Genomic DNA, 24,404 nt, shown 5'->3' with positions numbered 1-24,404 from the left:
GAGCAGGGTGAACAGGATGTATCCAGAGGCTTTTTCATTAATTGGTCATGTCAAGCAAACCTGATTTTGTTCTTTGAAACCACAAATTTGGTTGGTAAATGTAACTGTTGTATACTTCTAAAATGTGTAGATGACTTGAAGCTGAAGGGGTTACAAGCATTTTTGAGGACAGGTTTAAAATTTAAAATGACCTTGACTAATTAGAGAATTGGTATGAAATTCAATAAAGACACAGGTGCGAAGTACCATACGTAGAAAGGAATAATAAAAGGCACAACTACAAAAATGGGGAATAACTGGTTATGAGGTAGTGCTGCTGAATAGGATCAAGGGTTAGTGATCACAAAGTGAATGTGGGTCAGCAATATGATGCACTTGTGAAAAAGGCTAATCTCATTCAAGGGGGTATTAACAGAAGTGTCTTAGGTAAGATGCTGGAGGTAATGGTCCTGCTTTATTTGGCACTGGTGATGACTCATCAGGAGTACTTTGTCGAGTCCTGGGTGCCGCACTTGAAGAAAGATGTGATCAAATTGGAGAGAGTCCAGAGGAAAATGAGCAAAAATAAGTGCTCTAAAAAACCTGACCAATTAGGAAATGCTAAAAGAATGGGGCAGGTTTTATTACTTAGAAAAGAAAACTGAGGGGACCTGAGAAGTCTTCAAATATGTTAAGGGAGGTTTCAAAGATGATGGTAATCAGTTGTTCTCCATGTCCACTGAAGGTAGGACAAGAAGTAGTTGGCTTACTATGCAGCAAGGAGACTTAGGTTAAATATTAGGGAAAAGCTTTCTAACTATACGGATGGTTAAGCACTTGAATAGGCTTCCAGGAAAGGTGGTGGAATCCCTATGATTGGAGTTTTTTAAAAACAGATTAGACCAACACCTGTGTACTTGGGATGGTCTACTTGGACCTGCCTCACCTGTCAGGGGTGGTCTAGGTGTACTAAGTCCTGCCTCTTGAGGCCCCTTTGAGCCCTTCATTTCTATAATGCTATGTGATCTACTTACTCTTCTGTAAAGCATTTGATTTGGTATCATATGGCATTCTGTTTTTTTGTTTGTTTGTTTTTTAAACTACCACTATGTAAAATCAACATGGCACATACTGAATGGATTAAAAATTGGCTAAATGGTAGATCTTAATTTCCTGTCAATGACTACATTTTATCAACAAGGAGAGGGGGTTTCTAGTGGAGACTTTTGGGTATGAGTTAATTGCTGAAATGTGTAATAGCTTTGGGCTGAGACCTCAGAAGAAATTAATTATAAATCACTTTTGAACAGTTCTGCAGATAACTTGGATTGGTGGAGAGGTAAATAATAACAAGGACAGGTCACTTTTATTCAGAGCCATCGGTCACTCGGTAAACTGGACATAATCAAACATGCAAATAATACAGCCAAATGCAAAGACCTTCATCTAGGATCAAAGAATGTATCCCATGCTTTAAAGATGGGGGACTATGTCTTGGAAAGCACTGATTTTGAAAAGACATAGGGAAGATGGTTGGTAACCAGTTGAACACAAGTTCTCGGTGCAATGCTGTAGCTAAAAGGGCCAACATGGTCCTTGGATATACAGACACATGAATATTGAGAAAGCAGGAAGAAGAATTGGTATTACCTCTGTACAGGACACTTGTGAGATCATTATTGGAACACTTTTTCCACATTTGATGTCCACGCCTTTTAAAAGGATGTTGAAGATCAGAGATGGTTCAAAAAAGAGCTACATTAACAATGGAAAACATACCTTACAGCAAGAGACTTAGGGCATGTCTACATAGTGGAGCAATGAGCTCTACAAGAGTGTGATTTCTAAAGTGCACTACTATGTTGTGCATTAATTAGTCCATGTGTACTAAACTTGTAAACACACTAGGGAACAATCACTGTGCACCAGTAGAGTTTACATAGACCAATAATATGTAATAATATGTGCAACATATGTGTGTGCTTTATAAGTCACGCCCTTGAAGAACTGATCATCTCACCATGTAGACAAGCCCTTAAGCAGCTCATCTGTATAGCTTACAAAAGAGATGGTTAAGAGGTGACCTGATCATAGTCTATAGACACAGAGAGACGTTAACTGGTACTTCATGGCTATTTAATCTAGCAGACAAAGGTCAAGCAAAATTCAGTGGCTGGAAGTTGGAATTTGACAACATCAAAATAAAACAAAGTCCTTTTAATGAGCAATTGATCATTTGGAATAGTTTACCAAGCTGATGATTGAATTTTCTGTCACTGTAGGCCTTTGATTGAATGTTTCTCAGATATCTTCTAGGTAAACCATGTGTGGTTTGGCTTGATGCAGAAATCAGTGGCTGAATTTCTATTGCTTGTGTTAGGAAGCCTAGGTGATCATAAATGTCCCTTCCTGGGTTTAAAAATCCTTAGTTATTTGCCCAAAATCACACAGTTTTTTTTTGTTTGGTATCCATATGTAAAGAAAATTGACATTCACAAACTTGTAATTTTTGTAAATTCATAATTTATAAACAGCCCTGTACTCCAGAGAGATTGGCAGACTAACATGGCTGCTACTCTGAAACCTGGCATTATTGTGTGTCCATTGTTAGGGTGTCTAACCCTTAGATTCTTTGGTGATGGGCTCTGTAGAAAAACCAAAGGCAGGCAGAGAAATGCACTAACGAATATTCAGAAAACACTGCTCAGTGCCCATAGGACATATTTTTTTACTCCTCTACACTCTACAGTTGTTTTATAGAACTTGTACTCGTTTGTTTTCACTTGTTGAAACAAACTTGCTGGTGGCTTGACTTGTTGCAGAAAATGACTTCTCTATTGATGAAAAAATTGGGTGTTTAATTTTAGTTTTCAGGAGAACTGAATTTCAGCTTAGTATCCTATGGTTTTCTAATAGAAATAACTAGGAGAAACAAATAGTAATGATGGCCAAAACAAAATTAAGTGGTAGTGGTGATGTTTTTGTTTTGTAAGTCCAGGGGGAATAGGGGGAGATCCACCAGAAACAAACATTGCAACATTAAAATAGATAGTTCTTAAAGAACATTATTACAGTGAAACAAAAGGACTTTCTCAGTACTAAGAAAATTAGGTTAAATTACTGTGCAGCTGTAGCTGAATAAAATGTATCTTGGGATTGTCTAGACAATCCCATCACCATAATTTGCAAGTTAGAACTCCATGGTGAGGCCTGTGCTGGCAAAATTTCCATTGACTTCAATGGGAATTGGAACAGTGAATGTCACGACTCCTCCTTCGGCTCTTTTCCCTTCCTAGAAGACCCAGGTCTCCTTGGGATAAATACAGATGGTTCCCACCTTCTCTTCTCTCCTCTCCTCTTCAGTATTTTCAGACAAAATCTGTCTCGTGTAGTGTTCAGCAACAAGAGTTTAGTCTGTTTAGTCTGCAGAAGAGAAGAGTGAGTGGGGATTTGATAGCTGCTTTCAACTACCTGAAAGGGGGTTCCAAAGAGGATGGATCTAGACTGTTCTCAGTGGTAGCAGATGACGGAATGAGGAATAATGGTCTCAAGTTGCAGTGGGGGAGGTTTAGGTTGGATATTAGGAAAAACTTTTTTTCACTAATTTTGCAGTGGTGAAACACTGGAATGCGTTACCTAGGGAGGTGGTAGAATCTCCTTCCTTAGAAGTTTTTAAGGTCAGGCTTGACAAAGCCCTGGCTGGGATGATTTAGTTGGGGATTGGTCCTGCTTTGAGCAGTGGGTTGGACTAGATGACCTCCTGAGTTCCCTTCCAACCCTGATATTCTATGATTCTAAGATGGAACTAATATGAAGAAAATAGCAAATACAATTTTGCATACTAGTTTTTAGGATCACGTGTACTTACCCAGATAGTGATTATATAATGAGAGGGATTTTTTTTATATACTGTGATTATATAATGAGAGTTTTGGGTTAAAAGTAGCAAAAATGTAGTGCTTATCAATTTACCAATCTCCACTAGTGGGTGGGCAATCCAGTGTGGGATTTTCAGATTAGTGGAGATATGGGTCCAGTGGAAGTGACATCATGTATCTTTGCAGGGCAAAGAAGGCAACACTCGTCACCCATTGGCCCCACTCAGTAATGCCCTGGAACAGAGAGAGTGCACTGAATGCTAGTCTGTCTGCTAGTGGTGATGATGCAGCTCAGAAGGGGTGGTGTCAAGTTGTCAATTACCTCCTGCAGCTCAGATAGGGCCCTGGGAGTGAAAAGGAACCTTTTGGACAAGAAAGAGAGTGAAGCAGGGAAGCCTTAGAAAAGATGTTGCTCTGCTCCTCTGTTTTTCAGCTGTGGGTCTTAGGTGTCAACTCTGTGGCCCCAGCTCAGCTGCAGCACTGAGCAAAGATGGCATCCACTGCATTGTTTTGTGAGGCAGAGGCCATGGTTCCAGCTCTGGCCCTTCCTTTCCTTTCACTGGGGAGCAGAAGAGGGTATAAATCAACCTAAGCAAAATTTATCTTGCTTCTTTCTGTTGCTGTGTGTGAGAGAGAACTGTGATTTATATTCCAGGATTGGTTTCAGGCTTCAGCCATCTTCTTTTTCTTCCGCTTCCATGCGTGACATTTTGAGGTTGAACCCAGGCCAGTGAAGGATTGTGTCACTGCCTGACCTGTAATTCTGTGTGCCTGAAATGCTGTGTTGTTATGATTCATACCTGGACACCCACAGCCAGCATACAGGTATGTAGGTTACATTCTGGCTTTCACCACCAGTTATTGTTTGCAGAGTGGCACCAACACTTTTCCTCAGTCCTGAATTTCCCCAAACTATCTCCCTGAAGCATGCAGCCCTCTCCTGGAAAAATGACAAAAGTTAAGTTTTTGCTGCTCCTTTAAAGAAACAGAAACAGCAGCTCGTTATCTTGACTGGAGTTAACAATCACTTCAGTTCAACCAAACACACTGAGCTCGATTAGATAAAATGTAAAGCAAGTTTATTCAATCAAAAAGAAAGGTTTCAAGTGATACTAAGTATAAGGAACAAAGATAAAAATGGTTACAAGCAAACAAAAGTAAAAATGCACTTCTAAGACTAAAACTTAATTTCAGCAAGTTACAATCTTTGCCTAAGTAAGTTTCTTACCAAAACTTAGTTCAGAGATGCCAAACCCCTTTGTTGAAAGACCCAACACTGCAATTTCAAGAGCTCCAGCCTCTTGAATTCCCCAAGTGATGGACAGCTATGGGGTTCTCCCTTCTTTTTTACAGTTCAGTAAATCTTTTTGAAATATATTCTTTGAAATGTAAGCCCAGACACTTGGCTTCTACATGCCTGCTGGGGTATAGATGCCATGCCATCTTCTCCCCTGCTTGGTAACTGTTTACCAAGTAATTGTGGTAACTGTGTAAATTTTATTTCCATTATCTCTGCCTGATCAGATTAGTCAGACAATCAAATACGCGTTGCTTTGGCTGGGCAGACTGGTTTTATGCATTGCTTGCTAAATACATGTTAAGACTTAATTCTAGCACAGATTTATAACTTTGTACACATCTTGTACATGCACCATGCAATGATTTTTTGGGGCCAGCATCTTATGAGTTTGTATATGATACAGTTTGTGACAACAGTGTGTTAGGTGTAGTGAGTATGTCAGGCCTGAAAAGAGTTGTTAACTGAGTAGTGAAGGAGTAATCAGCCTCTGTGTCACACTCTGGTCTCAGCACTAACTTAAAAATCAAAGCTCTTAAGTGTTTTCTTTTGTGAAAATTTGATGAAATTCTTCAGTGTAACATATTTTGGGTCCATTCCTAAAGAAAGCAAAGCTCCCATTGAGGTCCTATGATGATGATGTGGGAGAGAATTGCTTTTTGGATATAGTTCGCAGTCTGAAAGTATGAGGATCATTGCTACAGTACATAGACAGGTTTACAGCTTTTGACTCTGTACTGTAGCCTCACCTACACCATTTACTCCAACATTAATATCACAGTCCATCGCTTCTAAAAGTCAATGTACCATCCTTCATGTAAAGTGGTATGGTTCCTCTCTAGACTAATATTGCCAAAGGTTAAATGGCATTAGTATTGGAGTTTGTGACTGCGTAATATGCTGGTATAATCCTCAGGACACACTATAATGGCAGTCATAGTTCCCTGAATACTTCAACTATGCTATAGGTATAAAAATCTTTCTGATGGAAAATTGTATTTTAGTGTTAATAATTGAAAATACCTCAAGAGGTGGGAAGAGGGAGAGGATGCACAACACATTCAGTTTAAATATGTACACCCTAAGGTATAGTCTACAATGGAGGGTTTTTTTAAAATGTGCATTTTTGTTCTTAATGATTTTTAGGAAGATGATTATAAAAATATTGTCCCGTAGCATCTGGGCATGTGACATGAATTAAAAATAAAGAAACACCTTATGTTGTACTGTCCACAGTACAGGGAGGAAAAGCATTCCCCTGCTCGTTTTCTTACCATATGTACAGAATGCCTCCTGTGACATGTGACCAGGATTAATCAGCGAATTTGGTCCATTTGTTGGATCATTCGTTTCCCCGGCTTGGGACGGGTACTGACTGAGAGTGTGACGTGAACGCTGATCCATGCCCCCATCACTCTGGTTGAAACATCCTCTACCCCAGTTATCATAGTACCATGAAAACTTCCCATGCATATGGACAGAGAAATCTCTAATAATATTAAAGAAAGAAATACTGTTGGGAATTTTTTATAATGGAAGAATTGAACCACCTCAGATATAGATTGAAAATAAATGCTACTAATTCTGGTAGAGTCCAGTTACTCCTGGATATGATAAATTCATTTTCTTCATTGACGCACCACTGAACCAATAATAGGTGATGGCATTTTAGACTTGGTTTTGGTAAGCAGTAAGGACATCCTAGAATAGCTGGTGATAGGAAATAAACCATGCAGTGTGGATGGGGAGGAGATTAAAGGTAATCTAGGTATGGCCCAAAACCTAAATGAATTCCATGTGCCTTGGTTTTCAATAAGGATGACAGTATGGGATGTGGGGATGAAGACAGGATGGCTGATGGGAATGAGTGTATAGATATGAAAATTTTCACATTTGAAGTGGAAGAAAAACTTACAGTTTAGTACTCAAATCAGAGGGACCAGCTAATTTCCATCCCAGAAGATTGAAAGAACTGGCACAGGAAATTGCTAGTCTGATAGATAGATTTATTAGAAATCCTTGCTATTTGGTGTTAATACCTCATGATTAGAGAATAAATAACAGCATATGTATATTTAAAAAAGGATGGGAAAAAGTGATCCAGGCAATTACAGACCTCATAGTCTGATTTCAGTCCTATACAAGGCTTTAGAACAAATTTTGAGGTAAAGAATAGTTCAGTTTGTGGAGGTAAATGGAAAAGAGGGTGTCATGAAAAATGGGTGTACCAAAGGTGGATAATACCAGACTAACCTGATTTCTTTCTTTGAGAAAATAACTGATTTTTGTTAAGATAAAGGAAATGCAGTAGATCTAATATAATTGGACTTGAGTAAAGCATTTGGCATGGTAATAGGTGGGAAATTATTAGTTAAATTAGAGAAGATGACAATTAGTAAAAAAAAAAAATTCCTAAGGTGGAGAGGGAACCGGTTAAAGGAGAGGAGGCAACAGGTTGTGCTGAAAGGTGAAGTGTTGGACTAGAAAGAGGTTACTAGTGGAATTCCTCAAGAAATGGTCTTGGTACCAGTCTTAGTCAGTATTTCTATTAATGACCTTGACACACAAAGTTGGAGAGTGCCAATGAAACGTGCTGCTGATCCAAAGTTGGGAGGCAGCATCAATACAGAGGAGAATCAGAATATTATACAGGAAGATCGGGATGACCTTGAAGACTGGAGTGACAGAAATGGGATGAAATTCAATAGTACAAAGGGCAAGGTTGCACTTAAGGTCTAATTACTATAATTTCTGCTACAAGCTGGGGGCTCATCAGTTGGAAGCAACAGAGGAGGTCAGAGCCCTGCGTGTGTGGATTGATCACTGGACAACTGGATGAGTTTGAGCCACAAATACGATGCAGCAGTGATAAAGGCACATGACATCCTAGGATATATTCAATGAGGCGGTTCTAGTAGAGATCGAGATGTATTAATAACATTGTACAAAGCACTGGTAGAACTTTATTTTGAATACTGTGTACAATTCTGATCACCCGTGTGCAAGAAAGATTAATTGAGATTGGAACAAATGCAGAGAAGAGCTACAAAGATGATCAGGGGAATGGAGAGACTATATCCATCCTTAGAGGTTTTTAAGGCCTGGCTTGACAAAGCCCTGGCTGGGATGATTTAGTTTCGGTTGGTTCTGCTTTGAGCAGGGTGCTGGATTAGATGACCTTCTGCGATCTCTTCCAACCCTAATCTTCTATGATTCTACTTTGTGAGAGGAGATTGGAACAGCTTGACTTATTTAGCCTAGTGAAAAGAGAGCTGAGAAGGGATATGATTGTTCTCTGTAAATATGTCAGCGTGGGTAAACACCAAAGAGGGTGAAGAGCTATTTAACATAAAGGACAATGTTAACAAGGTCAAATGAGTATAAACTGGCCACGAACAAATTTAGGATGGAAGTTAGAAGGTATCTATATATCAGAGGAGTGTGGTTCTGGAACAGCATAACAATAGGCGAGAATTAGTTTTAAGAAAGGGCTGAACAAATTGATGAGTAGGATTGCATGACGGGCTTGCTTGTGATTTAGAAGGAGGGAGAGGTGAGAGTTCAGAAGCCTTGGCGGTTCCTTCTAGGTTATATCTTATGTTCCCAAAGGCTCATGTTTCAGGGCTTCAGTTAGTCACCTCCAGCAGCTAGGAAGGAATTCCTCCTGCCCTCCCAATGTATTCTGGGTAGTTTTGGGGTCTCCTTCCTCTGAAGCATCAGAGATGGCCATGGCTGGAGATGGGGCACTGGACTGTGGCAGCACTGACAATTCTTTCTTTGACCTGCTTGGCTCTTACTCCAATACTCAGATCTGACTGACTACCATATCTGGGGTTGGGAAGGAATTTTGTAATTGTCAGTGACTGTGTAGTTTTTCACTTCCCTCCGCAGCCTGGAGTGCAGATGACATACCAGGATTATTTGAGTTTCTCATTTAATCAACTCCTTGCTATTGCAGGGGCCTCAGGCTTTGATGCCCCTTGGTCTCGCCTATCCTCTGTATGTGGCACATAAGAGTTCAGTTTCCTGTGGGCTGTAATAATTTAATCTAATTTCAGTTGTTGGGTTTAGTGTGCAGGTGCTGGGTCATGTTGGTGGCCTGTGGTATGCAGATGATCTGGTGGACCCTTCTCATCTTAATCTCTCTGTAGTGATCCATAGCTTTACATACTTGATCAACAGATAAGACTTTTCTGTGCTCTAAAAGCCAGAAAACTCAGGTTCTGGCATGCTCTGAATGGGAGCAAATTTCATAGTCCCTCATTGGACTAGATCTCAGCAAAGACTCTGGGTCTGATTTCCTCCTCCCCCCCGCCAAAGTCTTGCAGCTTAAATACACACTGATTTCCCCCCTCCCCCAGTGTCTTGCACCTTAAATACCCACCTTAAATACCCATTCTGCAAAATGGGTGTAAAATGCTACCAGTCTGATTGTCACATGTTGTATCTGCTTCACTCTCACTCTGGCAGGTGTAAAAGATGACACAGTGTGAATGTAATCCACTGTTCAGTGTGTATTATGCATTCTTCTCAGTGCCAGCTACCAGACCTATTCCTTTAGCTCAAGCTGTGGAGGCTCTTGCTTCCAGTTCTGGAGATGCTCAATTCAGCTTCTGAAAATGATCACTCTCCAGAGACAGAGGGGCTGTGGAATGCAAGTCTGTGGGGAGCAGGACTTTAGAAAGCTTAAAGCACCACAGCTGTACCAATGCACCTACAGTGCTGTAAAACCTCTCATCTCGCTGCTCTATGCTGACGGGGGAGAGCTCTCTACTGTTGACATAATTAAACCACCCTCAAAGAGCAGTGGTAGCTATGTCAGTGGGAGAAGGACTCCTGCTGACATAGTGCTGGTGCACACTACCATTTATGTTGTCATAATTCATGTTGTTCATGGGTGGAATATTCACAACTCTGAGTGATATAAATTTTGCTGACATAAGTGATAGTGAAGATATGGCCTAAGATCTCTTCACCAATGCTTGGGACCCAGCAGGAATCAGGGTGGAAGATTTCAGTTTATTTGAACTTTATTAATACAATCAATGTCCCGGGAGATTTATTGTGAAACCATCTATGTGAGGGATGTGAATAGCCTGGCATAAAGACCATTGTCAGATAACTGGAAATCTTAAGACTGTAAGAAAGGAAGGGCGGGTAGGAACTGGTGTCATTCTAAGACTATCAACTGCGACAAAGTTCCTGCTCTACCTTGGTGGGTCTCACGCTTATTGGCGGATTTGCTTGTCTTGGAGCTTCATGGCAGCCCTCAGCTTGGCCGTTTTTCTGAACCCACAGTCCAGATCGACGACTCCTGTGTCTGACCAGGAGTTGGGAGGATTTGGGGGGAACCCGGGCCCACCCTCTATTCTGGGTTCCAGCCCAGGGCCCTGTGGAATGCAGCTGTCTAGAGTGCCTCCTGGAATAGCTGTGCGACAGCTACAACTCCCTGGGTTACTTCCCCATGGCCTCCTCCCAACACCTTCTTTATCCTCACCATAGGACCTTCCTCCTGGTGTCTGATGATGCTTGTACACCTCAGTCCTTCAACAGTCCGCATTCTCACTCCCAGCTCATCACACGCACACCACAAACTGAAGTGAGCTCCTTTTTTAAAACCCAGATGCCCTGATTAGCCTGCCTTAATTGAATCTAGCAGCTTCTTGATTGGCTGCAGGTGTTCTAATCAGCCTGTCTTAATTGTCTCCAGATGGTTCCTGATTGTTCTGGAACCTTCCCTGTTATCTTACTCAGGGAAAAGGGACCTGCTTAGCCTGGGGCTAATATATCTGCCTCGCCTATACTCTCCTATAGCCATCTGTCCTGACCCTGTCACACGACATAGGTAGAAAAGGATGCTTCTCATGCACTGCCCATCATAAAAGAACTCTGACACTTAATGTAACTAAACAGTGTCAAATTTACAACTTAGTTTTAAAAAGTCTTTGTACAGACTATAGACAACTTTTCTGGGTAACTGAGACAAAATGTGCAGTGGAATTAGAGGGCTGAATATAGAACAAAAGAAGTTGAATTAAGTGGGGGAGTTGTTGGGGGGAAGGTTTCAATGATGATATACAATCCACAGGGATAAAGAAGCAATTTGCTCTTCTTCCCCCACCCTCTTTGCCAACAGTAAAAGCTTTGTACCAATGGGAAGGCACATATCTTTGTGTGGTTTGGTTTGGGGTTTTTTTGTTCTGTTTTTGATATCCTCTAAAGCATAAGATAAGAAAATAGTCTGCTCCATTATTACCATTCCTGGAAACCTATACTATGTTAGCGATGCTATTTAAGTGTGGTTTAGTCTCATTGAGTCAGTATTTCATTCCCCTGTATCATAACAAGCTACTTCAATTCTAGGGAAAACAAAAATTCAGCTCGAACTTACAGCAGTGAGCTATCGGAATGACTCTACAGAGCGAGTAATGTGAACTAAACTTACTTGCCAGATACGTAAAGCCATACATTTGCGGGGGCTAATCTATCTATGCTTCTGTCACACAGTGATGCACTCATGGGAGCATATGCAATGAAGGATGGTGGCGAACGCTAGTCTATCTCATGTGCTGCTTAAACGTCTTTATCTCCCATTAACTTTCTGCTGATGAATTAGAAATATTTAAGCAGCACTGTATTTCTTTTTCACCGGATGGAGACTTAAATCCCTAGAAAGATGCTTTACATAAGGACCTGCAGGCCATATCATAAACTTTGTCCTTATTTTCAGCTAAAAATAAAGTCCTCTTTCTCTGCTCTTTCTCCTTCATGCCAGACTGGTGGTGCTGAATATTGATCAGCCAACTCGTGATCAAATTGCAGGTGGTTGTTTTGGGGGTAGGGTTACCACCTAGCTGGTATTTGACCGACCTGGCCATTTTTTATTTTTAATGGATTTGCCAGTTGCCAGAAAAATAATTTAATCTGCTGGGTTTTTTTTTTTTTTACATGGGCCTAAAGATTTGCATTATCATCAGGATACCATGGGATATCTAAAGTTAAAAGCCTGTGTCCAGCGAAAGATGCTGCAGTGTTCCCACTTCAACAGTTTCAGTGATAACAGATCAAAGCTGTTGAAAAATACAGCAGCTGTCTACCCACCAACATGCAAGCGCACAAGTGTGAGAGACAGAGTGTTTGAATCTCACGAGAATACAAAGAGGTCATTGTCTGTATGAAATTTCAGTTTGAACTGACTTCACTTGTGCATTTTATGTTGCCTGTTGTAAAATTAAGCAAGTATCTAGATGAGTTGATGTACCACTGAGAAGACCTCTGTGTATTGCCATGGGTGCACATACCCTGACATAAATATAAAGGGAAGGGTAGACACCTTTCTGTATACAGTGCTATAAAATCCCTGCTGGCCAGAGGCAACATCCTGTTACCTGTGAAGGGTTAAGAAGCTCATCTAACCTGGCTGGCACCTGACCCAAAGGACCAATAAGGAGACAAGATACTTTCAAATCTTGGTGAGGGGAAGGGTTTTTCTGTGCTCTTTGTTTACTGGTTGTTCTCTCTTGGGACTGAGAGAGGCCAGACAGAAATCCATCTTCTCCAACCCATGCTAATTCAAGTCTCCAATATTGCAATCAGTATAGGTAAGCCAGGCAAGGCGGATTAGTTTATCTTTTGTTTTATGTGAATTTTCCCTGTGTTAAGAGGGAGGTTTATTCCTGTTTTCTGTAACTTTAAGGTTTTGCCCAGAGGGAGATCCTCTGTGTTTTGAATCTGAATACTCTGTAAAGTATTTTCCATCCTGATTTTAGAGAGATGATTTTTACTTTTTTTTTTTTTAAATAAAATCCTTCTTTTAAGAACCTGATTGATTTTTCCATTGTTCCAAGATGCAGGTGTTTGGGTCTTTGATGATTTTGTAACCAATTGGTTAGGATATTATTCTCAAGCCTCCCAGGAAAGGGGGTGTGTAGGGCTTGGGGGGATATTTAGGGGGAAGACATCTCCAAGTGGTCTCTTTCCCTGTTCTTTGTTTAAAATGCTTGGTGGTGGCAGCATACGGTTCAAGGCCAAGGCAAATTTTGTAACTTGGGGAAGCTTTTAAGCTAAGCTGGTAAGAATAAGCTTAGGGGGTCTTTTATGCGGGTCTCCACATCTGTACCCTAGAGCTCAGAGTGGGGAAGGACCCCTGACATACTCATTACTGCAATAAATGGCTGTTGGTTGGGGAAGGGGTTGGGGTTGCGGCAAACTTGATTTTGGTGGGGCTGGGTGCAGGGTTTTTTGGCATTTCAAAGTTGATAACCCTATTCGGGGTTCATTTATCCAGCACTCGGTTCAGCCAGCTCAAGTTTTTCCAAGTGCCACATTGCATAGACCACCTTACCTGAGTACACATGGCTATTTTCATGGTAGCCCCTGGAAGCCTGGTTCTACCATTATTAGTACATTTTATTGCTTTTATGTATGAAAGGAGCAGATCATATAACTTAAGAGCCCCACACATAACGAACCTCCCTTGTTAGATGTGAACTTGAACTGAACCTTTCTTGACTTTCTGAGGTATTTAGATAAATGTTTTCCTGCCACCCTCCCAACCCCCAATCCTGATATGTCTGGCACTGGCATCAGAAGCAAGAAAATACAAAGAGCGGCTTCCCTCACAGTTTTTCCAACCAGGAATAGAAACTAGAATGTCACATTTTCTGAGAGAGCCTGTTCCCATGAGATTTCCAGGCCTAGTTTGTAGAAGGTTCTGATACTTGGATAATCATTTAGCTAAGGCCCTTGCTGCTTATCTCAACCACAGGTAATCTCTTTCACTTGTGTGTGTATGCAAATAAATTTTGTTCTGAAAAGTAAATGAGACTTCCAGTACAAAGCACTATCGTGCTAAAATAGTGTCTTTCTGCCTCTAACCATAGGGCCTAATCAGAGCTAATCAAAATCACTGGGAGTGTTTCTGTTGAGTGCAGTGGGCTTTAGATCAGGTCCATGGTCCTTCTGAGAAGTATTAACTTGCAAATAATGTCATATAAACTTGGGCAAGTTGTTTTTTGGGCAAGTCTTTTGTTAACTAAGAAAACTTTCTATTGTAAAACCGGTAATTGGTGACTACAGCTACCACAGCTTAGGTCCTTTGCTATAATACTTAAAAATCACCATAATCACATCAACGGTGTAATTGGCCACACATTAAAGGACTGTTATTACCCTTTAAAGTCTTTGTTAGAGATGTACACTGTGTGCCTTCTGCTTTATCTGGCTCTGTTTTTTCCTCCTGCATTTGTCTCATGTCACTTCAGCATGCATATTTAATAAATTTTAAAGAGTAGCAGAATGTTTTCTGTACCCTGGTGGTGGTGATTAGCAGATCAAACAGAATCATAGCAAAATTAAGAGGAAAGAACTCTCATAAGGTCATGTGGGTGAAGAAGGAGGCACAAGGATGGCTTTGAACCTAGGAGATTCCCACATAGGCAGCCGAGTACATTGCTGTTTTGTCACCAGATGATCAAGGGGAAAAGAAAAATGATTGTGAGAAATTTGATGACAGCTCTTTGTCCAAGCTGCTTTTACATCAAGGTGCACTTCATAGTCTATTACATATTAAGATATAGTATTACTAGAGCTGTCAAAGACATTTAAGAATATAAACATTTTAATTTAAATGACCTTAAAGGAGTATTGTCCGCTGCTTTTTATATAATATATATATATATATATATATATATATATATATATAATTTATAACATTTCCTTTGTTATACTTTTTGGGGGCCCTGACCATGTAATGAAATTTATTAAATATTTTTGGATGGCTTTTCTACATTTTCAATATTGATTTAAATTACAACACAGAATACAAAATGCACAGTGCTCACTTTATATTATTATTTTTTATTACAAATATATACACTGCAAAAATGATAAAGAAAAGAAAAGGAGTACTTGTGGCACCATAGAGACTAACAAATTTATTTGAGCATAAGTTTTCATGAGCTACAGCTCACTTCATCGGATGCATTCTAGTATTTTTCAATTCACCTGATACAAGTACTAAAGTGCAATCTTTGTTGTGAAAGTGTAACTTACAAATGAAGGGTTTTTTTGTTTTTTACATAACTGCAGTCAAAAACAAAACAATGTAAAACTTCAGCACCTACAAGTCTACTCCTACTTGTTCAGCCAATTGCTAAGACTAACAAGTTTGTTTACATTTATGGGAGATAATGCTGCTGGCTTCTAATTTACAATGTCACCTGAAAGTGAGAACAAGCGTTCGCATGGCACTTTTATAGCCGGCATTGCAAGGTATTTCCGTGCCAGATATATTTAGCATTGCACTACAGTACTTGTAACGGGGGGAATTGAAAAATAGTATTTTTACAGTGCAAATATATGGGATCAAAAATAAATATTAAGTGAGCACTGTACACTTTGTATTCTGTGTTATAATTGAAATCAATATATTTGAAAATGTAGAGGGACAAGTGGCGTTCAGCCACCCAAGATTGAGCAATAACAGGTCTGTGTTGCCCTCAGATGTCCGGGGCTGCACGCGCGCTTCACTGCTTGGCTCAGCGTGTCTACCCTACGCCGACAGGTGCGGGTGAAACAGTTGTTTTGCACGGCAAGCATGGGCGGGAGGGAGGAAGGAGAAGCGGAGCGGCGGCGCGCTCGGGGGAGGCAGCGGCGGTGGAGCGGAGGCAAGCTGGGATGAGAAGTGGTTTCTCTATCCCACCCCCATTACTTCCTGCGCTCCCCCCTCGCTCCGCCTGCTCCCCTGAACCCGCTGCCTCTCCCTCACCTGAGAGAGAGGGGGTAGAAGTGGAGCGGCGGCGTGTTCAGGGGAGCAGGTGGAGCGGTGGTGAGCTAGGGCTGGGGGTTGCAGGGGGAGGGAGTTGCAGGAAGCAATGGGGGGGGAATTGCAGCATGCCCGGGGGAGGAGGCGGGGCCGGGGATTTGGGGAAGGGGTGGAGTTGGGGTGGAGCCGGGGGCGAGGGGGGCAGGAAATAAAAGCAGGGGCGGCCAAAAAAATTTTTTGCTTGGGGCAGCAAAAATCCTAGAGCCGGCCCTGGCAGTGGACATCTAGTGACTTCAGCCTTTGGGTCAAATAAGAGAGAGGGAGAAATAGTTTATCTTGATTTTGGTAGTATTGTCTGTTTGCTAGAAACTGACAAGCTACTTTTGATTAATGAGTGAAACTTTCAGAACTGCAATAGTGTAAATGAGATTGACTGAGAGAGCGTCATCACAAGCCTTATTCAGAAAGCTCGCTACACAGGGATAAATATCAGTTTGAGTTTTACTTTCAAATAAAAGCCACTTTTTGCCAGAATCAAGAAAAGAGACAATTCCATCAAAAGATTATACTTTGCAAACTTCCCTCAAAGTATGTTTCTTCTTAACTCCTTAAAAATTCATCATTAGGCTTCAAAAGAGATCTCCCACTTTCCCCTTCTGATACTTATGATTTCATTACTGATTTCTCAGATTCCTTCCCTGTCTTTGCATGAAAATCAAAAAGAAATAAAACTGAAAAGGAATGATTAAACTGAAATGTGAAGTAGAGATTTCTTTAAAGTCACTTTGTATTCACTTCCCTTTAGTTCTCAAAGGAGATTCACTTAAAGGACTTAGAGCTTTGATCCCCATTCATCATTTCTCCTCTGTTTTTTCTTACTCTTTACAGTTGCTTATCTGGGCTAGCAACACAGTTTTTCCCTATAGGAATCATCTGCTATGTTTCTTTAGAGCCAGAATTGCCAACAAAAGCCCTTATTTTCCAAAGCAAATAAGCATTTTTTTCTCTGCATAAAAGAGGCATACGATAAATGGCACTTCTGCACCTCTACAATAGGTATTCTCACAGCTTCTGAACAATGTCCTCATGAGGACTTAAATTTTTGTCTTATCAAATGAAAAGCTTTTAAGAAGTTATGGCCCGGTGCATCAACTGCTTCCAGACTCTCCCCTCTACTCATGGAATCCCAGATTGCAGTAGTGACCAGAAACCATTTGTTTAATCTTTGACAAGTCAGTGTATTCATCCCTTTCACCACTACAACTTGCCATAGTTATTTGGGTATGAGTTTCATTGCACAGGCCTGTTTTTAGTAAATACTGGACCTAGGAGCATTATTTGTAACAATGGATTTTGTGACTTTTGCCTCTTGTTCTCATTGTGGAATGTCCTTGAAAAGACTTTGAATAGGTAGTGTCTCATCCCCACACAAAGCATGTGTTGTGTATATTGCATTCAGATAATACAGTTAAGGGTGCAGGTGTAAAACTCTAAGATGGAGCAGTAACTTGGTCACTAAATGCACTGAAGGAGTTTGCTGCCTTCCTGGCTCCCCCCCCCCCCCCACCATCCATGTATGTCTGAATCTCAGCTGCAAAGAGTGGAATTAGATCTCTATAACAGCCTGTTTGTCAGGCTGTGGGGGATCAAGTCTGTCCTCCTGATGTCTCTGTGAACTAGTGTCCATTAAACACTTTTACTAATCTAGTCATTAGCACACAGTATGAACAGGAGAGGTAGCCATAGCAACACGGGAGAGAGAAAGGAGCCTGTCCCCGTTGGCCCCATGCAAATGCAAGGGGTTAATGCTAATATGGGCACCAGCATGGTTTCATTGTCACTTCCTCACACGTTTGCCAGTGGGAGAGGCCTCAGTAATCAAATGCACATAAATTTCAGCCATTTTTTTCCACAATGTGACTGGGCAAATTGGTGATCAAAACTGTGAGACTCCTTAGGAGTACAGAGGAAGTGGTATAGTCTGTTGTCACAGTGCATTAGTTCAGTGTAACCATGGGGAAAGAGGGGGTTGATCTGTGGATGACACATATTTAAAATTATTTTTTGAGAGACTTCGTGATGATAATGATACCATGTTGGCAGTGACTGAAGAAGGGGAAGAACATAAGGGACATCCTGTAGAGTGCCTTAACATGGGTGGTCTTACTGGGTAAAGAGGAAGAACTCTTCATACTTCCAGTATGACCTCGGAGAACGTCCATATACCATCTGGTGTTTGGGAAGGAGCTGATACTAGTGCAATAGGAAAGTCTGCATGGACAATGGTTTCTGGAGATTGGTGGTGTGCTGTGTGTATTACTCTGCATAGGCAAACAGCAAAGCTACAGACTATAACACCTGGTCATTTTAAAAAAAGGCTAAAATTGAGTGTGGGCATATTTTTACATTAACACCAACAATCCCAAACTATATAGTCTGTCTGGTATATTGGTTGATATAACAGCCTCTGTAAGCACTGTCATAGTGTTATCTGTGTGCATGAAAGGCTGCGTGAGCAGCAGCATGACTCAGGGTCCACTCCACTTTTCTCATAATTATCCAATGTGTCAGAACAAGTGTTCCCATTTCTGAGGTGGCCCAACAGATGCATCAGCAGCATCACTAGCAGAGCCTCAACTGCACCTATGGGACCCAATGATTTCACTGCCGAGCAAGAACCTCTGTTGTCTGGGCAGCTGAAGAGGGATGTTTGGTTGGCCCTGGTTGATGCAGCTGTGCACCTAGACCATCCTCCCTCCAGCATCTGCTCTGAACACCTCATTGGCAGGTGCTGTAGTCACCAACAGGCATACTTGCATCTCCACACAGAATGGGAGGACTGCTTTTCATTAAAAAATTAACCATGCAGTCTTCCAGAGTACGTGGCCAATTGTGGGGAAGGAGCACAAACAGCCAGGGATAATGTGGAGGAACTACCAGAGTACCAATAATATGTACCTCATTCATTATGTACTCCATAGCAAAAACCTGCCAGAAATTGTCTGTCTTATTTACACAGAAAGCACCCACTGACTTCTTTGTTTTTTGTTTCCTCTGGAGGCCATTTCAGTTCCAAGAGAGAGTCAGCCAAAGGCTACCAACCTCTGTTCTCGGGAGTAGGCACTTGGCAGCATATTAATGCCAGACTGCCATTTATTAGCACACGCACACACTCTCTCTCCGAATTTTTGTTGGTGTTTCCATGGCCTTAGAAAATCTTCTTTACAGGAAGAAAAATATTGCTAGATCTGTCCACAAATTGATTAGAAAAATACAAGGACAGAATTTCAGCATTTCTTCACTTGTACACTTGCAAAATTACATGTACATGTTTTTGCACCTCTGGTTTGTTAAATTCTAACTCTTGCACACCCACTTTAAGTAGCATGAACCCTCCAGATTTTCCAGTTACCTGGAGTTGATTGTGAATTATACAAAATACCCTGTTAAAAATTACTTATTGTTCACAAAACTTAGAAAATGCAGTGTTGGGCATTCACATCCAAAAGGAAAAATAGATGAGTTGAAGACTTCTGCCATAAAGACACTAAAATAGTAAGAACAGTTCAAAAGTTATTTTAATGAACAGACAACCTTTTTTTCTTTTGTTAAATTGCCTAAATAAGTTCAAGAGCTGATAGCTGGGCAATTCCATGTGGATTTGCTTATGCAGAGCGGTGCAGTCCTATGTTACCGTAAAGATCAAGAGTTGTTAATTGTGAGAGATCAGTTTAATGAGTGCATTGCTTTTTTTTTTTTTTTTTTTTTTTCAGGGTACTGAATTCCCTTTTTGGGAGATTTCCCTGTAGACTCTATTAAAACTCTTTGTGTATAGTAATAATAATAATTCTTCCTTTTCTTTTCATATCTCTAACTTTGCCTTTCAGAAATGACCGAATCACAACATAGTCATCAACTGATAGAATCTAACAGTTTTAAACAATAAATATTTTAATAAGCATAGTAGCTCTCTGTAATGTAGAGATTAGACGTACTTACCCAGTCATCTAATGAGGCTGGCCTTCTGTGTTTCAGAAGCTTAGCTCTAAGCCCTAACACTTGGTAAAAGAACACAGAAATCAATATTAATTCTGTCTGTGACTAAGTGGAAAGTAAATGCGCTGCTTATTTTCACCTATCTGAACATGACCCAAATCTCTTTGCAGGTATCAAAGAAACCTCATAGAGTGAGAATTGGACAGTGCGGTGTCTTTGTGGAGTGTTTGGTGGGTGACTTCAACTTTCTATTTCCATTTGTGGCATTTGAAATTGCTGTCAAGTTCACTGTCTGGGTAAGTGCCATCTGAATTGGCCGTGGGTGGGATGGGAGAAGGGAAATCAACATTGTAACTTATTTTCCTACATGAGAACTGAAACAATAGGAGTCGTAAAGTGTTTCTTGTCTTAATTGTATCTTTTAATGAACCAGTGTGATTCAGAAATGTTTAATCATTGCTACTTGAAGAAATTTGGTACTAACCGACTCCATGTTGTGAGGTTGTGTTTAAGTAAATGTAGGAATTGAATGGAAAAAAAACACTACATAGATGTGGAATTGCATATTTATAGTCTTTTGTCATGTCTTTCTCTGTTCTTCTTGTTCGACTATCCACAGCTGCTGAGAAGAGCCCTGTATTGTCAATTTAAAATGAAAAGTCCTCCTTTTTCCTCAGTTAGTCTTTATATATAATTTCAGTTATTGACTGGCATTCCCCTATCAATGAGATAATATCCTCATTTAAAAATTATTTTATTACAAGGAAAATTAACAACAAAACAATAGCAAGATATAAATCACATAATATATTAACAAGGTTACTAATACCATCTTAGATTATAATTGAAATAATTATATCTTATTTTCCTTTTACTATTTCTGCTGTTTGCTTACATCCTGCATCTCACTCTTCTTAGAAAGTGAAGCTACATGGCAATTCTCGTGCACTAGTAGAACACTGTCATAGTTAGGGCTCTCATCCTGCAGTGAGCTCTTTCTGGGCAGAACCCTGCACCTACACAGGGCTCCAGAATAGATAAGAAGTCTCCCTGGGGGCAGAAGGGATCTGTTCATGCGGTGCACAGTGGAGGATTAGGACATACGTTAGCAATAGTGCAGTGGAACATTTAGCTGCCCCTGCCTCCCCTCCCCAATCTGTTCTCATTTAGATTGATTTATTTAGTTACAAAAACGTGCACTTTATATCTAATTACTTGACAGTGCCCCTCTCACAACTTGTCAGATCTTTAATTGATACATTTTATCAAATTCCTTTCATAGCTGGACATATATCTGTTGGTGTAACCTATGTAAAACTGCATTGTATTCGAATGACACCAGTGAGTTTGCAAAGTTGTTTTATTAGATACTGCTGGTACAGTGCCTGGGTAGACAAACTGAGCAATTAACTTGGATTCAGCAACACGTTGCTCACAGCTTTGGATATTTAGAAAACTGTTATTAAAAGAACAGCTGCTGGCCAGAAAGTAGAGTTACTCTTTCTTTCATCGTCCATCCATCCACGGAATTATTTTAAACTTCCAATTAGATGGCCACTCAATAGAGGGAGAAGGAATTCCTGGTTAACAGATTATCAAGAGGACAATAGCCACTGTAGTGTTTTCCATCCATAGAAAGCAAAACATGTACTTTCAATGTATATAACTTTTACTGTAGATATAGAATACAACAAACCATCCAGTACAAAATACCCATGAGAGAGAGTATAGGGTAGCTCTCACCCTTTGAGATCTTCCATCCTGAATTGTCTCAAAACATAGCTCATCTAGCAAAAACACAACTTCCATTTAAGGGCGTATTTAAAAAAAACAGAAAAACTTTTCTGCCCAGAACCATAGTTAGTGCTCTATGAACCATGTCTCTTAAGATGAATCAATCCCACAACTCTCTGGCTCCAAAGAAATGGTGCTACTGGTAGGCAATACTGACATGTAGCCTAAGGCGGAAGCTATTCTGTGAAAGGCATCGGGAAGAGTACAAAAGTGTTCATGTGTGCGCACTGTTTCACCCCCCATTTCAGGTTTGGACAAACCCCAAAACAAAATTTGTGGGGGTGAACAGCAACTATTTCCCCCCCTAGATTGGGGATTAAAACCATGCATAAACAGCCAAAGGTACTTAAATATTTCAGGGAACTTTACCTATCTTTTGAATCTGTAACAGTTTGAAACCAGGAAAAGTTTTACACACTTAGAAACAGGGTATCCAAAATGCTGTGATAGATTCGCTTAACCTAGTCTCTGTCCCTTTGTCTTATTTTCATGCATTATCTGGCTTCCAGGGATGAATATTGTGCTCTGTATCTGTTCAGTATTAATCCAAATGAATTCACATGGTCATCAGCAGATGATAGGAATAAGCTACTTTGCATTCTGGCAGACCACAGAGGAATGGATGGCTCATGTAATGACGGTTGACAGCGAAGACTGCAAACACATCCTGGATAGCCAAACAAAAAGATCTTCTGTTTCATTTCAGATGTACTACATTATAATATGACTTATCGCTATTATAGTTAACCATCTGTAAATAGCTTAGTCCTATTTTAAATGTTATATATTAGCTTCTTAGTACAGTATTTAAGATCTTTAGCCAAGCACGTGGCTAAAGGACAGAAATTTGTGGTAATCTCCCTGAAAACACAGGCAAGTTTACAGTGCAACACAAACAGAACTAGATTGTGCTTGGCCATTGTGTAGGGCGTAGGGGCTTAAGAAGTGTCAACCTTTTTGTGTCACTCATGTAAGGCCAGAGCACTTGTAACAGTCTCTCTGAGGAGGGACAGCTTTTCTCTCTTTGCCCAGAAGGAGGCAAGGCCATGGACCCAGTTCTGCCCCCTTCCAGACCAGCCTATGGACTGGAGCTGGTACATGAGGGAAACAATCCATATCCTCCTAGTGCATGGTGCAGAGTGCACGTACCACTCCCCCTCTTGGGCTTTCCCTGGGGTGGCTCTGTACTGTTCCCTACATAGGACTTTGTACGTTTCACACAGTACTGTCCTCAGTCCTGTAGTGACAACTCACATGGTAGTTTATTCCATATACAGGATAGAGTACTGTAGTGCCAGATTCTGATCTCAGTTGAAAGAGAGTAAACCCATAGCTGATAGCTGGTGAAGTTACTCCAGATTTACCGCACTGCTGTTTACATCAGAATTTGGCCTGCAGTACCTACATCTACTGGGGAGGGAGGTGCCCATGAATGGTTCTAGTGCAAACACCGAACAGTTTTTGTTTTTGTTTTTTTTTAAACTCTGTGGTACTTACTTTTAGTTTCAGTTGAGTATATTTGAGGGGAGGGAGTGATTTTTATGGCTGTTCCTTTCCAATGTGGATCTTGGAATGATCATCCCAACTTCAGCCATTTTCAGGCTAAGTTACAGAATATGTTCTACTTGCAATTAACTGGAGGCTTCAGGGAGTATAGAATCTGGCTGTTGTCTTCTGAGAATGAAAATTGAGGGCATGGTGGGACAATCTTTTTAAAGCCGGGACTATCCTGAGAATTGGATATCTTTGACACAGCTGCTTGTCCAGGTCTCTATTGCAATGGCCAAAAGAGAGTAGTGCTCATTTTGCAGATTCCTAAAATTAAACTTTCCAGAAGCAATGACAGGACTTTCTCTGAGAAGAGGGTCTTTCATTTAGAATGAATTCCATTTGGCTGGTTGCCAGAACCTGGTTTTGGCAGCTTTGAGTGCATGTTTACAGCATGTTTGATTGTTTAGCTTTCAGTTAATTTGTGGTTTTGTTTTTCGGTATCTGAGCAGTTTGCCTGAAAACATGTTTTGCCACAATGGTGGCAGTAGACTTTTGGCTGTATCTATTTTTGGTGGCTTTTTATTGTTTCCATTTATAACTCTTGTAACAACTACTACCTACCAAGGTGGCAGACAGTCAAGGAACTAAAAAAATAAAATAAAATAAAGCTGAATAATAAACTGAGAAGGATCCACAGGACTCATTTTCTGTATTATTGTTGGATCCAGCTGGCCTTTGTTTTTCAGAAGCCTTTGGGGGGAGAGGTGACTTATTTCAGTTCATCTGTTAAAATATATGAGAAACATTTATGTGAATCTGAAGTCTTCTCGCACTCTCAGACATCACTTCTTGGTGCATGGACAAGCTTCTGCAGCCCCGTCTATCCTGGGCCGCCGTTTGAAAGAATGTCTTCTGTGTTAAGTCCCATAAGTTGTCCTTCTCTGAGTAGTGATCAAGGGAGGGTTTCTTTCAGTTGATTCTTTTTGTGTGTTTCTCCAGCTGCCCGTAGAAGATGCTCTTACAGAAATTTGCACTTAAGTGAGAATTTAGACCCATCTTGCAAATGAACACATTGGTTTGGCTTTATTTATGTGACTAGTCCCATTGACTTCAGTCAGCCTCCTCATGTGTGCGAAGCCAAGTACACGAATATGTGTTTGCAGAATAAGGGTCTGACTTGGTGAGTGTTTTGTTTCTTTGCTAT

At 40.6% G+C, this 24,404-nt stretch overlaps 1 long non-coding RNA gene across 2 annotated transcripts in view; it reads left to right on the top strand.

Annotated features, from left to right (window-relative positions):
- The window catches only part of LOC122460308, a 380,240-nt gene that overhangs the window by 226,389 nt on the left and 129,447 nt on the right, over positions 1 to 24,404 (top strand). For both annotated transcript variants that reach the window (XR_006281552.1, XR_006281551.1), the window contains exon 4: positions 20,086 to 20,211. This is a non-coding gene — a long non-coding RNA (uncharacterized LOC122460308). The remainder of the gene's footprint in view (positions 1 to 20,085; positions 20,212 to 24,404) is intronic.

The sequence above is a fragment of the Dermochelys coriacea genome, chromosome 5, assembly GCF_009764565.3.
Source record: "Dermochelys coriacea isolate rDerCor1 chromosome 5, rDerCor1.pri.v4, whole genome shotgun sequence".
Classification (NCBI taxonomy): domain Eukaryota; kingdom Metazoa; phylum Chordata; order Testudines; family Dermochelyidae; genus Dermochelys; species Dermochelys coriacea.
The sequence above is the reverse complement of the archived record's forward strand: the minus strand, read 5'-3'. Positions and strand labels throughout refer to the sequence as shown.